The 9,956-nt window shown below is 35.3% G+C and overlaps 1 pseudogene; it reads left to right on the top strand.

The window, feature by feature from the left end:
- The first annotated feature begins 9,106 nt into the window (after positions 1 to 9,106).
- On the top strand, positions 9,107 to 9,631 carry LOC138147655 (prefoldin subunit 3 pseudogene; annotated as a pseudogene).
- Positions 9,632 to 9,956: the final 325 nt, after the last annotated feature.

Here is a 9,956-nt window from a genome sequence, read left to right as displayed (position 1 = left end):
AAAAACCTCATGTGATCTTGGGCTATATCTTGGACATAACTTTCAGGAATAAGAAAATGATAGTCCTTGTACTGAAACCAAATCAGAGTTTAGTTAGAATATTGTGTTTAATTATGGGCACCCACAGCTTCAGAAGGACATTAAGATGCTGGAGAGTCTCCAGAGGATGGCAACAAAGATGGTGAGTCATGTCATATAAAGATCAGTTGAAGGAACTGAAGATATTAACATGGAAAAGATAAGAATCTTAGTGTAATATGATGGCTCTCTTCATGTATTTTAAGGACTATCATGTAGAAGAAGGATTGGATTAGATCTGTGAGGCCCCAGGAGGAAGAACCATGAGCAATGGCTGAAAGTTGCAAAGAGGTCAGTTTAGATTTGATGTCATTAACAATCTCAGGACCACTACCATTATACAAAAAGTGGAATGGGCTACTTTGAGAGGTACTGGGTTCTCCCTCTTTACAGATCTTTCAAGCTCAGACTGAACAACTATTTGTCAGGGATGCTATAATAAGGATTGCCTTTCAGTATGGGTTGGTTTTGATGACCACTGAGATCTCTTCCAACTCTCAAAATTCTATGCTCTTGCCATTTTGTGTTATTTTCTTTTCCATTATTGTGTTTACTATGTAGGTTGTTCACTTGATTCTGTTTGTCTCTCAACCCTTGCTTACATGTGTTTCCAAGTTTCTCTGAATTACTTGTTTTTTATAGAAAACAATATTCTATTGCATTCCTATGTCACAGTAGTTTTGTTTTATGCTCTCTTGACATGTAGGAATAAGAAAGAGTGATAGGAATAAACATGTAAGACAAAAATCAATAGTAAACCCAAGATGACTGAACAGCTGAGAATTTTTTTCATGTTGTATGAATTAGGTATGAATATAAAAGAACTGATATAAACTATGTGAGAATCTACCAGAGATGAAGATTTATTTAATGAACATCTAATTAATATATATTTTACTCTGGACTGTTATTTTTTGCTATTGTGGTTGTTGTTGACTCTATGTGCCTTCCTAGATAATAAGCCTTTATTTCTGGAGACCTGGATCAAATTGAAGACCTACCTGTGAGTAAGGAATAGTAAATATACTACAGTCTTTATCTAGGTTTCCTGAGAGACAGATTTCTATCTCTAGTAACATCATGAATCAAATACTAACCAAAAAAATAACAAATATAGAAAGCATAAATAGAAATATGAGCATCACTCATTATTCATTTATAAAAAAAAAGAAACCACTGGGCAAGTTTATCTACTTTTTCAATTGAATTACACAATTAGTGAATGAAGCAAATGCACTAAACTTGATACATTTTTATCTTAGAAAAGCAATTGATAGTGACTGAGAATCATTGTTTTAAAAACTAATTCTAGTTACCTTAAACAGAAATCTGAATTTAAAAAAATAAATGAAATAGAATCTAATCTACTAATAAAATGCAATTTTAGTTAAAAATGTAATGTTACACTTGATCCCAAACTCCTTAGCCTGGCTTCAATCTAACTTTCCTGGGTTATCTTCCACTGTAGCCTATGCTGTATTCTACACTCCAGTCAAACTAGACTACCTACTCATTGCTGAAAACACCCATATCTTTCAACTTCCAACCCTTTCCATGCTATTTCCTCACCTGGAGGACCTTCTCCCACCTCCACTTGTCCAGTTTCTGCTCTTCATTTTTTCATCAGCAGCTTTGTTTGGTTTTGACTCTAGGCACATCATGCTGACCCCCATGCTGCTGAGGATACCCAGATGTCTACTTTTCTGTATTGTCTTTCCCCATTAGATTGTAAGCTCCTTGAGGGCATAGACAGTCTTTTGTTTTCGATTTATTTGTATCCTCAACACTTAGCACAGTGCCTTGCACAAAATAAATGTTCTTTCTTTAATGATTATTGACAAATACATGAAATAGGTAAAATCTACAATACAGTGATCCATCATAGAATGTCACCTTGTGATATGTATTAAGAGAACAAGAAGCAATAGAGGGACCAGCATGAAGTGGAGTTGGTTAGAGAAAACTTCCTGGAGTAGGTGTGTCTTAAGTTGTGTCACAAACTAAAACATTTCAAGAAAAATTAGGAGAGGAGAGTTGCTCATTAATCTTTACTAATGCCTTTATAAATTTATGTTTATGTTGAAAGTCTACTTGTATTAAATAGGGTTTTGATTTTTTCCTTTTCCATTGAACTCTATAATCAGCCCGAAGGGAGCCCATCCAGTTTGTTTTTATATTTTCTTGAAAGCTTTCTGTGGTTCTTATGTTTAAAACTATGTAAAGAATAATATACCAGGCCAAAAAAAAAAACCCACAGACTTTGCCAATGCTGTAAAAACAACTAAAGAAACAATCTGTTTGTGCCACAATTTAAAATGCTGTGATGATTTCGCGTACATAAAATTGAATATACTTAAAACAGTATGATACAGAGGAAAGAAGGAAACAAGCATTTATTAATTACCTACTGTGTGCCAAAAATGTTACTAAACATTTTAAATATTATTCCATCAATCCTCATAACAGCCCTGGGAGCTAGTTGCTACCATCACACCGATTTTATAGTCAAGAAAACTGAAGCAAAAAAACTTAAATGACTAGCCCAGGGTCTTACAGCTGACAACTATCTTAGATCAGATAAGAACTCAGTTTTGAATTCCTAGGCCACCTCGCTACTCTTGAAACTAGGACAACTTGAGTCAGATCTCGATTCTAACAGATACTGACTGAGTGACCTGGGCAAGCCACTTAAACCTTAGCACTAGAAGCATCTCTGTAAGTTGCAGAGAAATAGATAGCCTACATTGGTAAAGGATGTTTCCTCATCTGGTAGTGCTCTGTACCAAAGAAATCACAGGTCCAGTCCCTATCCTTATTACTATCCTTTTTCCTTATATTCTCTAAAATTTAAAATCATCAAATAGAATAAAATCATGGCATAGAATTTGAGTTTCCCAAGGGCATTCAAACCTATACTATTCCCCCAGGCTGCCTTCCACTTGATCAGCAAATTAGGATGGAGACACAGGTTCAAACCAACAACATATAGATTGGGGGAAGTTAATTGTTCCCTGGGAAACATCCTTTAAAGCCCCATTCAAACATTACATTCTCTATGAAGCCTTTCTTGTTTCTCCTAACTGGTAAGAAAGCTTCCACTCAGACTTTACATGGCACTTTTTTTATAACGGTTTAAAGCATTTATTATATAGCATCTTGTGTTATAGTTGTATATTTAGGTCATAGATCAAAGATCTAGAGCTGGAAGGCACCACAGGGGCCATCTACTCTAATTCTCTTTTCAAATTGTATTTTTTTTTGGAGGCAGAGTTAAGTGACTTGCTCAGGATTATACAACTAGTGTCAGAGCCTGGATGTCAACTCAGGTCCTCCTGAGTCTAGGGCCAGTATTCTCTCTACTGAACCACCTACCTACCCAGACCCCCTTATTTTACAGATTACAAAACTAATGATCAGGAAGGTTGTCATTTGCATAGGGTCCTATTGGTAACCAATCAATAAGCATTTATAAAGTGCTGACTTTGCTTACAATACTAAGAACTGTGGATACAAAGAAAGATAAAAGATAGTCTCCCACCCTCGAGATCACAATCTAATTGGGAAGACAATATGCAAGTAATAAGGGGAAAAAGGAATGATATAAACCTGTGTAGGAATATACTGGAGTCAGCTTGAAAAAGCCAAATATTACATTTTGATGTAAGGAATTACACTTCAGACATAGGTAAACACAAATCAGGCCTTGGTTTTTTTTGTTTTGTTGATTGTCTAAACTTAAGAAAGTGTGTGTAGATTAAGCTTAATACTATGTCCTGCCTCTATTTCTTTCTCTTTTTTTTCATAGATATGATTGCTAAACATTTACCAGCACACCCCTACAACAAGATCCTCTAACTCCAAAGCTAGTTTTCTTCTTCTTGCCCAAAATGAAGATGAATTATTCTCTCTCTAGTATACAAATTCCTGAAGGGCAAGGCCTGTGCCTTTTCTTAACTCTGTATTTCCCCCTGTCCTCTCTTTGGTGTAATACATTCATTGTCATAAAATCACAGACTCTTAGAATTATATGGGACCTCAGGTGAACTAGGCCAATCCACATGTGAATGTGAATACTTTCTATAATGTACCAGCCATAGGTCATCCAGTCTTTTCATGAGCAACTCTACTTGGGTGAACCCACTACATCCATTACTCATAAATATATGTTGTTGCTCAGTTGTTCATTCATGTCCAGCTCCTCTTGATCCCATGGATCATACTCTTCATGCAGTTTTCTTGGCACAGATTCTGGAGTAATTTACCATTTCCTTCTCCAGTAGATGAAGGCAAACAGAGATCAAGTGATTTGGCGAAAGTCACACAGCAAGTAAGTGTCTGAGGCTGGATTTGAACTCAATTCTTCCTAATTTCAACTCTAGGGCTCAAACCACTGAACCATCTAGCTTTCCCTCATAAATACATACACATACATAGTTGCATTATTCCATTTTGGAAGAACTCTAAATGTTAGGAAATTATTCATTGTACAACCCTAAATGTTCCTCTTTGGTACTTTAGCTCTATTTTTCCCCTGGTTTTACCTTCTGGAGCAAAACAGAATAAATGTCATCCTACTTCTACTTAACAATAACAAGAGTCAACATTTATGTAGCTCCTCCTATGTGCCAGACACTTAGTGCTTTACAAATATTATTTCATTTGATGTTCACAACAACACTGTGAGGCAGGTGCTACCATTACCCCTATTTTAAAAATGAGAAAACTAAATCAAACAGAGGTTTGTGACTTGACCACAGTCACACAGCTAATAAGTATATGAGATGAGATTTGAACTCAAGTCTTTCTGACTACAGACCTGGGTGCTCTATCTACCTTGCCACCTCCATTTCTAATATCGAATTGCCCCTATGGCAGCCCTTCAAGTATATATCCTCATCCTTAAGTCAAAGGTTATAGATACTGTAAGGTTTGGACAATTAATGGTCATGGAGAAATAGCTGATTTCATGAATCTCAATCTAGAACTAAAACTATAATTTAAAAGATACAAAATATATGTAAATAACCCTGGCAGACCAAAAATGGGATACGTTATGTATATTGCATATATAAGTGGCACATAGACAAATATACATCATCTAGTTTTTACTATTGTTAAAGACATAGATTTAGAGTATATTCTTATCCAAAAGACAATACAATATATAAGCATAGATTGATATGCACACACCAAAATCCTGTTACAGCTATTGATTTAGGCAATGTCTTTTTATTGTTATAGAAACAGAGGAACAAATGGGAGCTTGAGAGGTCATTTAGTCTTCCACTTTCTGCTCACACTCAAGACAAATGAGCATCTATCCTCTTTTTAAAGCCATCCAGAGAAAGAAATTAATTCAAATTTATAATACACTTAGATTTGCAAAATAGTGAGTTCTGTATAACAAGAGCAGAGTTCTCTCCATTTGATGAGTCAAATTATTATTGATTCGACTCATCAACCCAGAGCTACCACTGATGTTTACCTGTAAATCAATAGTATGTGAAAGCTTTAGAAGTCTCTTCCACTTTTGAGGGTATAAGCAATCACAGGCATAGCTGATCCATATTTTTGTTAACCAGCCTGGGTGAAAACTGAGCAATTGCTCCATTAAGGCATGTTTTAAAGGAAGCAAACTGGTAATTGATTAGAATCTATAATTCCAAATGATACTTTGGAAGGTGAATCCAGAAAGCTCAAGGTGTATTTGGATAAATAAACATATTTTACTAAATAAATACAAATAAGTGCATAGAAGTGCAGCACTTTATACAATCTTTCCCTGTGGCAATGCGTCTATTACACACATCATTCATTAGATTATGAAAACCATTAATGTCACATAGCTGAACCAAATGAATTCACTAAGGGACCACTATTAGCATATCAAGCAGCTATTTCTCAGCTAAATATTCCTGACAGCCCTCATTATGGGTGATGGATGAGCTTTATAAGTGGTAGTAGGTTCAGAAGAAAATAAAATCTTTACACATGCGACCACATGTGGCTCAATAACTAGCAATCATTTTTCAACTGTTTGTATCCCCCCCTTCCCCTTTTTAATGGGGAAGTGTTGTAAAATTCACAGATAGGTTAAATGCTTAAGTCAAAATTCATTAAAAACTTGTGAGTCTAATTTATGTTCTGAATTTTGCAGGTGCCTCAGTTAGACACCATGACATCCAGCTGCCATAGAAAGACAGGAAGTGAACAGAAGAAAGACAGGAGGCAGGTGAAGAGCAGAATCTGGGAGAGAGACCGCAGGTGCTGCAGAGACTTCTAATAAGCACTGTAATGTCAAGGCACTGATTGGAAGACAAAATGTGAACCCCTATTTAAAAGTTTGCTGCTCAATTTTAAGATAACACAATGGAACTTCAACCTGGAATTGGTTTTCAGATCATGACAGAAGGGACTAGCTTGTGGACTTTCCATATTACATCCAGAGAAAGGCAGTGTACCTGTTAATAGAGTCATAATATCATATCTATCCATAAACAAACATTTTTAAACACCTACTATGCTCCTGTTATTGTTCTGTGTGATGTACAAAGAGCAAACTGAAACAGTGCCTACTCAGATTTAATTATATAACTCATATATATTGCTTTGCAAATTGTAAAGTAATATGCAAGGTGCTAGGTATTAACCGTTATTCTCGTGATGTTATATTCTATTGGAGGAGACAACATGTAACAATAAAAGCATATGTATTATAAATACAAGAAAGGAAGAAAAGGAAAGGGGGGAGGAAGGGCATTATCACTTAGGAGAGGTGGAGCATATTTTAACTGCATTGTTGAAAGATCTACAGGAACCTCAGAGGCAGTTAGTTCAACACCCTAATTTTCCAGATGCAAAAACTGAGCCCTGGGGAAACATATTGGTGGAGAATCTTATACCTGGGTTCTCAAATACACTTTTGGGGTATTGGGACAGAGTATGGTAAGGCAGGGGACCCCTCCATATCAAAAGTACAGGATGTCCCAAAAGTCTCAATTCAGTTTCAACTATTAAAGCTTAGATAACTTTATCTAAGCAAAAAGTTTTAATAATGTAAAATGACAATTAGACTTTTGGGACACTCTATGCAACCAGATCTATTTTTAAAAGGTCCTCTCATAAGTCAGCCTTTAAAGTAAAACCACCTTATAACAATACCAAATCTTGTCAGTGGATATGCTTTGCCCTTGGAAGGGACATTTAGACCTACAGTATCTCCCTAGTCTTCCTTTCCCCTTGTCAACAGGCCAGAACAGAGACATAGAATCATACTTACAACAAGAGATTTCCCCCCTTGGAAAACATAAGACACTAGTGTTTTACCAACACTACAGAGACTTACCTGGGTATCTCTTTTGTTCTGTGAACAATCTAAACCACCAAAACTCAATATCAGTCACTCTGAATACTCTGCCAGCAACCAGTAGTTGAGTCTTTCTTCCTTCTTAACTATAAGCTCCAATTTTTTCCCCAGTTGGTTCATGATGACACAGCAGTACAAAAAAAGTAGCCAAGCTATAGCCCCCTTCACTGCTTCCTCCAGCATTAAACCTAACTGAGCAAAATCCTGCCTCCATAGCCATGGTACTCACCACTTCTCTAATAATAGTGCTAACATGACACACAATTTCCCTTTAGGTGTGCAGGAAAACATTTTACAAGTTTCTATTGATATTTTCTGCGTCTTATATTACCAGATCTTACATCCTATATATCCCTCCCTCTCCCAGAAAGCTATTCCATATAATAAATAGATGATAAATATTTTTGTAAAGGAAAAAAAGCCAACCCAATGGAATAACACATTTTAAAAGTCCAAAAAAATGTGCAATGTGTGTCACCTGAGGACCTCAAGCCTCCCCCAAAGAGTAGATATGTTTTCTCATATCTCTTCACTTGAATCTACTTGATGTTTATATTTTTACTTAGTTTTCTGTTGATTTTTTTGTTATCTTGCTCTTTCCATTTACATTGTTAACTACTGTGTGTGCTGTTTTTGGGCCTCTGCTTACTTCACTTTGCATAAGTTCATAGAGATCTTTCCATGCTTCTCTGTATTCATCGTACCCATCATTTCATATAGCATGATAGTATTCTATTGCATTCATATACCAAAATTTGTTTAGCCATCCCCCAATTAATGAGCATCTACTTCATTTCCAACTCTTAGGTGTAACAAAAAAGTGCTACTATAAATATTTCAGAGTATTGTAGGGACTTTTTTCTTTATTGATGCATTCCTTGAAGTTTAATCCCAGTAATGGAATCTCCTATTTAAATACTATGGAGATTTTAATCCCTTAGTTGAAAAATTCCAAATTTTTTTCCAAAATAATTGTTCCACTCCACAATGTATTAGAATGCCTATCTTTGTACAACCACTGCAATATTGACTGTTACCATTTTTTGTCATTTTTGCCAGTTTACAGAGAGTGAGGAAGTATCACTTGTTTTAAGTTGTGTTTTCTTATTCTTAATGATTTAGATAATTTTTCACATAGTTATGAATGCTTTGCTATTTTTAAAAGAACTTATTGTGATTGTCTTTTGATGATTAACTATTGAAGAATGGTTAAAACAAGTGTATATATACATATATAATAAGATATATATGTGCATATGTGTGTATTTAACTTTCTCAGATGCTTATTTTGTAAAGGAACCAAAGTTGGTAACTAAAATGCTAAAAATTTTCAACAAGCATTACGAAGGTATATTATACAAAATACACACAAGGCTTCTGCCAAAATGATAGGAAACAATAACAAAACAGATGAGACATCAGTGTCAACAGGTAATACCTCAACATCTACACACACACACACACACACACACACATATGTATATATATATATATATATATATATATATATATACATATTTACCTGAGTATATCTTATACCAAACACTTTTCAAAGAAATTTGATACAAAGATTTTATTTTACATTTGACCTCTTCCTTTCTGGACTTAAAAACACTGTCTATGGGCACTGCAGGGTATCCCCAAGGTGGTGTTTTGATGTAGATGCTTTTATGAAAGAATCTGGGAATAGGTCTGTAGATATTGTACTCAAGAAATTGGATGAGCAGTATCAGAAGTATAAGTTTATGGAGCTTAACCTTTCTCAGAAGAAAAGAAGGCTAAAAAGTCAGATTCCTGAAATCAAGCAGACATTACACATTTTAAAATATATGCAGAAGAAAAAAGAAACCACAAAGCCCCAGAGACTAGATTCTGATTGGCCAATAACCTTTAATGCAAAGCTTCAATTCCTCCTATGGATAAAGTATGCCTGAGGTTGGGGGCCAATGTGATGCTTGAATATGACATTGATGAATCTCCCATGATAGTCAGGCCCTCTTGGAGAAATACTGTACTACCACCAGCAATCTGGAATCTCTTAGAGAAGACCTGGACTTCCTTCAGGATCAGTTTACCACCACAAAAGTCAGTATGACTTGGGTTTACAAATGGGATGTCAAGAGAAGAAATCGAGATGAGCCCACCAAAGCTACCTTTATCTGTACTTCCTTTTATCATTTCCCTTGATATTCTAGATCTTTTGTTTTTCCAAATGTATGATGTTCTTATTTTTTCAGCCTCTGTATAATTTTTTCTTAGTAATATGATTAGCATTACATTAAAAGTATAAATTAATTTTGATAGTATTGTCATTTTTTTTTTCGTTCTGGCATAGCAGAACCAGGAGCACTGAATATCCCTCCATTTATTTAGGTTGTACTTTATTTTTTTTACAATTTTTTTAATATTTGTTTTTGAAACTTTGATTTCCAGATTCTTTCCCTTCTTCCCTCCTCACCCACTCTCTCTGGGAAGAAAAGCAATTCAATATAGGTTGTACATGTGTAGTTAT

This window comes from Petaurus breviceps, unplaced genomic scaffold (genome assembly GCF_028583685.1).
Source record: "Petaurus breviceps papuanus isolate PSGF00001 unplaced genomic scaffold, PetGlider_PUasm1.0 90804, whole genome shotgun sequence".
In the NCBI taxonomy this organism is placed as follows: Eukaryota; Metazoa; Chordata; class Mammalia; order Diprotodontia; family Petauridae; genus Petaurus; species Petaurus breviceps.
Note: the sequence above shows the minus strand (reverse complement) of the source record. Positions and strands in the feature narration are given on the sequence as shown.